This window comes from Halyomorpha halys, unplaced genomic scaffold (genome assembly GCF_000696795.3).
Source record: "Halyomorpha halys isolate HHAL.00 unplaced genomic scaffold, Hhal_1.1 Scaffold708.1, whole genome shotgun sequence".
Taxonomy (NCBI): Eukaryota; Metazoa; Arthropoda; class Insecta; order Hemiptera; family Pentatomidae; genus Halyomorpha; species Halyomorpha halys.
Genome location: NW_027113783.1, coordinates 714,538 through 721,289, shown reverse-complemented (window position 1 = coordinate 721,289; position 6,752 = coordinate 714,538). Strand labels below are relative to the sequence as shown.

Here is a 6,752-nt window from a genome sequence, read left to right as displayed (position 1 = left end):
TCTCCCTCTTCCTCTCCCTCTCCCTCACCCGCCCCCTCTGAGAAAACTATTCCAGCCCTTCAAACCTGTACCACTTTTTAATGGTAATTGGTGAGATATAGAACAGTTGGATGTCGCATATTTTTTTTAATTTAACAAATAAATAAACTCGTTATATTTTAACCCATTAAGTATCTTTGATACTGGTACCAATAGATATAGGTACATGATGCCGAAAAGGAAACACGGTGTGGTCATCAAAAACTTTTATGATAATTTACAGTAATTGTCTTTTCGTGTATTAAGATCTCTGAAATAATCCAAGTTACTAAAAGATTTATGAGAATATTATACCGTAGCATGTTCATTGTAACATTATTAATTAATTATTAAAAAATTAATATAATCTAAATTTGATTCGTTTTCGATAGTGAGATTCAGTCCGACAATATGACCGGATTGGTGGATAAATGTTATGATCGATTTGATACAAGAGTATTGATACTTGAACCTGCATAATCTATTATGATATTACTATAATATATTGCAGCTTCATCAGACAATTTTTCTTGAGTAGGCGTGTAAACCTACAAGTTCTTAGTGAAATATTTCTTCTACGATAATGTTAGGCACTGACACATCTCACTATCATACATTGGACAGCCCTTTACCAGAAAGTGTGAAACAAGATATAGTTGTCGGATGAACGTGGAATCAAGGAGAGCCACTCCTACAGTCCAGCTAGATCGTTGTTTAGTTTTTGCCAAGGTTTTCGCTTTTTGCCTAATAAATATTCATCCGCCGACAGAGCATAAATCTGATAGCGACCCGCTGTCTGAGCCCTTCACTGTCTTTTTTGGAATCCTTTGGAGGAAGTCTTTTTGTAGAGTTTAAACAACATGGTGAAGAATGGTTTGAAAATTTATTAATGAGCTCGATTTTAGAATGCATTGTAATTATTTAATCGAGTCAAGGTCGATCCTGTCAGTATTCAAATAATAGTTGATTAATGATGATCATTTTTTGCTTATACCTCATCTCGATTCATTGCATTGATGATTGCATCATATTTTAAAATACTGAGGTAAGGAAAGTGTTTACAGTATCAACGCATAGTAGGAAGAATTTACTATCTCAAATTTTCCCGGTATCTTAAAAAGAATATTTACATGATATGAATTATCAATGTCAAAACCATTAAAATTGAATACATGTTATTTCTTCAACTACCTAATTTGTAATTAGCATTAATATAATATGACTTTATTTAATTTTCACACTTCAAGACCCTTGAAAAAAAGTTTTAAAATGGTGTTTAGTTTTTGTCGCTGTCTACATTCCTGCGAAACTCTAATTATCCAAAAGAACTGAACCGTATTTACCGAAAATTTAGGATATTTTGTTATACATATTTGAGAATTTATTTTTCATGGAGTTATTTTTCATCATTGGAAGTTAAACTACAATCCATTGCGCAACAACAGAGATGTGAGTGAGAAATCTATAAGATTTAGATTGAAAAAGTCAACAGAACATAGGTTCGGACAGGTTTATATCAGTAAGCGATAACTTTATGTTTATTTTTAAGCTCAAATCTCATCTCTTATTGGTAAATTGGAAACCCATTAACTTTCTTTTTTTGCTTTATATTTTATCTTGAGGTTCGGGGAATGAGTTCTTCGTCGAATTTAAGTTTCAGGGGAAATATTTTTTATGAGATTTTTAAATAATGTGAACTGTTACAACCCATGCAGAATCAGGGGTTCAGTAATTTTTAAGAAAGTTTTTTGAACAATGGTTATACAAGGAGATGATTGGTTTAAGAGCACGACCAACTGCCAGATTTTTCCCTACTTTATAGAGGCTGAGAGGGCTCTAAGAGTGCTACCGAACACACAGGATTGACCCACGACTACTGCAACATGATTAACTATGAGACTTTTAAGTAGTCAAAATAAATCGGTATCTTGTTGAATGTAATAAGTTAATATTTCATCATTACTTTTTGTATTTTTTTTTTCATACCCTCCTGTAATGATGTTAGTGGGTATTTGGTACATACATATAGGAGGTATGCTCTATGTATAGCTGGGTGTTAAGGATACCTTGAGTGTTTGGCACTTCGATCCCATACGTGACCTACGGGTTGCGTAGGGTATGGCAATCAAGACATACTCAACACGTAATTTTTATCCTACTGGGGATGTTGGCTGCCACTTATTTTTTAATTTTCAATTCTATGCCATAAATAATTCACATAGATCATTTGTGAATCGGGATTCAACATTGACAAATTAAGAAATATTCAATTATTCCGAATAGAATCTTCCAAGCAAAACAACTAGATATCTTTTCTGGTGAATGATATCTTCTTCTTATGAAATATCTTGTTATAAACAAGATATATATCCTGTGTATACTTTTCATCGATAAGGTTTAAGTTTAGTAAAGGATTTGATTTGCTCGAGACCGGAATCTTAGGATTTAGATAGTACTATTTTGAACAGAATGTCTCTTTGTTCGTTCTTTCCTAGGCCTTCAATGCTGTTGTATGAGTTTCTCTTCCTTAAATAAAACCTTCTCTTCCTTTTAGGAACTGTTGAGATTCCAGACTAAGTGGTTTATCAGCTACTAAATAACACAAAACTTTTTTTCTTAAAAATCATTACTATAGATTACAAAAATACATGAGCGAAAACTTCATAAGTTAGCAAGCTTTGCAAACGCTTTAATTGGGGACTTACTTATGTATCAAATACATACCCAGGTATAGAACGCATTATTTATACTTAATGTTTTAATTTTGTATCACTTTTTATAGTTATATGTTGGTGTATGATTTAATTTTCGATTATTTAATTTGTTTAATATATTTAAAAATGTATTTCACATCAAATTAATTCATCGTCTTAAACCACTAATATCATAAACACAGCATCCGTGGGAACTGTGAATGCGTTGAGAATATATAATTAATAACCTTGATACCGTTAATGTTAATCGCAGGTATAACTGCTCAAGGCTGCTTCCTTTAGAATTTTTATAATGGTTGCAGCGATGACACGTTTTTGTTGAGCAAATATTCGATATTATAAAACATATTTGCGTAATACTGACTAGCATTTGATACGTAACGAGATCATGTAACGTAGAGGTGAAGGTGTATATTTTGAAATGCTCGTCATGTAGAAATCATGGTTGGCAATTAGAAAAGAAGAAAAAGGAAACGAAACATTTTTCATGTTTGAGAACATGTCAGACATAGAAAGGACTACATAACTCATTCTTCGGGTAGACGATAGAACGTAGTTTAACAAAATTTGTAGTACCGTGAATTGGGATGAGATTATTGCCAGATAGAGCGAAAATATAGCAATATGCAATTCAACAAATCAGTACAATCTTGTAGTTTGTTACTTAAGCTGTAAGTTTTCTCGTTTATGGACAATTGGTTAGCGAGAAACCTAGTAACTTTAATTAAAAGCAACCAAAGAGTACTAATTTATTGAGTTCCGTGTTGGTCTATTCTCACCCCACCTGTCATTATCTTACCCCATTTTACGGTTGCGGTTAGTTCTAAGTATAGAAGAACGTATAATTTTTGGAAAAGTCTTCAAGTTGATAATTTCCAGTGAAATCCTAGAACGAATCTTGGGTAGAATATATATCTTCATCAATTTTTCATTTAGCTTTATTTTAGTTTGTACATGAACTGAAAAAAACAAAGCAAACCAATGCAAGGAAAGAATTGATTTTTATTGAGGTTATTGGATGATCGGTATTTTTTTCGGCCAAGACTCCCATTGGAGTCCTATACTGCCTAACCATGGTTAAGGGTTAACGTTTTTCATTTTGTGGGACCGCCTCTCAATGATAAAAGCAACGCCCCAGGCCGGATTCGAACCGGCATCACCAATCTGTATAAAAAATGTTTTTATTCCCAATTTTTTTTCTAATATCATATCACTACTTCTTTCTCTAAATACCATAGCATTCCTTATTATTTTATTACCAACGAACATTAAAATTTTTATGAAAAGTTTATCGATTGAACCTTATGGTTTTGATTTTTTCATAAATTACTAAAAGTGTATTTCCATCTACAATGTTCAAAAATTTGTCCAAAAAATGATCTCTATACATTGTTTTTTTTATAATTATTTAAATTTAATGCCCATAATTTTGTTTTATTTTTTTATAATACAATAAGAATAATAGAAATATTTTTAAAATTATTGAAATCAATAAGATTTTTAGAAAACATATTTGGAATTGTATTTATTATTTAGAACTTTATGATCAGAATTCATTAGGATTTTTCATTTCATAAAAAAATTTGTAGGACGAGATATTTCCACATAAACTAATTCAACTAACAAACCAACAATCTACAATTAAAAACATTTTTTTTTTGCAACGTAAATTTGTATTTGCTTACGTTAATATTAAGTTTAAATATACATATATCTGTATTTTCTGTGTGAGGTGCCGTTTCGAAATATGTGCGATATCAAAATAGGGAAATTTGAGCTTCCCCTACCGATAACTGAAATAGATGAGAAATTATTAGGCATTCTTTAAAAGGCCTTAACACAGCAAAATATTGACTGGACTAAAAATTTTTATATATTTTTGTTTAGAAAGATCATATATACAAATTAAAAAATACTAATTGATTAAAGTTACGAAGCACATGACTAAGCCTTCAACTAACAAACCAACGATCTACAATTAAAAACATTTTTTTTTTGCAACGTAAATTTGTATTTGCGAATGGATTGTGAGTGAGAAATGAATCGCCTACAGAACGAGATGACTATCGCAAAAGTAATTACTCCTGAATAGAGTCTTGTTCTTGTTGACTGACCTTCTGGAGTTGAGTCACGAAGACCGCCAGTCCTTCCTCACCTCCGGGAGGTCACCCCTTCAAGAGGTTGTACTCCGCGTCCAGGAAACTCCAGTTTGCATAACTTATTCTGTTGTAATGTTTAGAGTAGACAAGCCGAGTGCTTAAGCTGTTTATAATGTATACTTGATGTACCCTGCTCGAGTAGGTTGTTTTCTCCTAATGTCCTAAGTTGCAGAGAAATTAATTATATCATGTAAGTATTTACAAATAGCTGCGACTTTATAAATTATATTTACTGTTAGATAACAAATCTTGTTTGTCCTTATTTTGAGGTAAAAACATACATTTGTTGTCATGAAAAATAAGAGCAATCATAATATATAAAAATAATAAAACGGAGTGCCAATTTACTGCTACGCAAAACATGCTTGCAAAAACAAGCAAAACATATCCTTACCATGTGTAACCAATCCAATCCTTAATAATACATTCAACTTAAAGCTATTTGTTTAATAGTTATTATATAATTGATTACACAACCAGAAGTACAATGAAAACACTCGTAATATCATGAAGATAAAGCTAAGTTGAACAAATATGGAGCAACTACTTTCATAGTATGGTATCGACTTGATAAATATGTATGAGGTTTTAAAGATGTTATTTTCTGGAAATTCTCATATTGATTGTCATCTTCATACACGTTTGTTCATTAACTGGAAAACGTTTTGGACTTGACATGTTCAGTTCCAATCACTACAATCATGCATCAGACCGAAATGTATCCGATTACAGAATAATTGTGTATGAAGTTTTATGTATTTATTTTTTTTAAATTGATGAATATATGGTCCTTAGGAAGACTATTATACTATTAGTTTTAAAGATTGAACAACCTCGATCCTGTTAATGTTGTTAATAATATGTCCTCGGAGGATAAATCAGAATGATATATAAATCCGCTTCTTATCTGGTTTCACTTTCAGGGAGAGTTTTAGAGACTTCCTTTTTCTTATTTTAGTTCTTTAGTTTCTGTCCTACCTGACAATCGTGGCCTTCTTCAGTACCTTCTGTAGACAAATTCTTGAGTTCTTCTTCTTTTATGGGGTAACTAATATATAACTGCTGTGAAATAATAATTCTACATAACCCAAATCATAGAAAGTAGACCAACCTCAACAATGTATCGGTCACTTAGTCAAATGGATTCATTCGAAACCATCTTTCTGGAAGATTATCAATTCCTTCCTTGTAAAATGTGGTTGATTTGAATTGGAAGAAGTTTTCGACAGCCTGTCTGACTTTACAAAAACTCTCTGTTTCAGAGGTTAAAAAAAACGAAACGTGACGTACATCACACAAAACAATTCACAAAAGACTAAATGAATCCTGGTCTATATAGTGAAAACAAAAACTTGTTGTCATCGTAACTCATACCAGATAGATAGGAACAAAAGATTCTACTTACAGATTCCTACAACAATAGATTCCTCATTATTTGTTGTAATGAGTGAAATTTAAATAAAAAATATGAATATTTTATTTTCCTGAAGGCCAGAACGTTAGTGAAGAATACAGAGAGTAAGAGGAAAGGATAATATGAAAATTATGTTTTAATTATTTATATAAAATACTTCGTAAAATCCTCAATGCTCCTTATTTTGTCACAAATAAAATCATACATAAAGACCTTAATGTTCCCTATGTAACAGATCTAGCCCGAACCAGATATCACTCCTTCCATTATAAACTCCCTAACCATTATAAAACTCACTATCCCATTACAAACCTTCTAGCTTCTAACCTTGCATCCTCTTCCATTCCTGACTCCTCCGAGGCGCCTGAAAAGAAGATGGCCACGAGACCAGCTAATGTAAAATGTCATTAGAGTGCTACCAATGGGTAGTTTCTCTACACGCCTGTA

At 31.9% G+C, this 6,752-nt stretch overlaps 1 protein-coding gene and 1 non-coding gene across 3 annotated transcripts in view; both read left to right on the top strand.

Annotated features, from left to right (window-relative positions):
• sprt (PDZ domain-containing protein sprite) overlaps window positions 1-6,752 on the top strand; it is a 149,926-nt gene that overhangs the window by 35,081 nt on the left and 108,093 nt on the right. The window lies entirely within an intron of this gene.
• LOC112210155 (U11 spliceosomal RNA) lies at window positions 2,088-2,206 on the top strand. Its single transcript, XR_002945029.1, has one exon. It is a non-coding gene; the product is annotated as a U11 spliceosomal RNA (small nuclear RNA).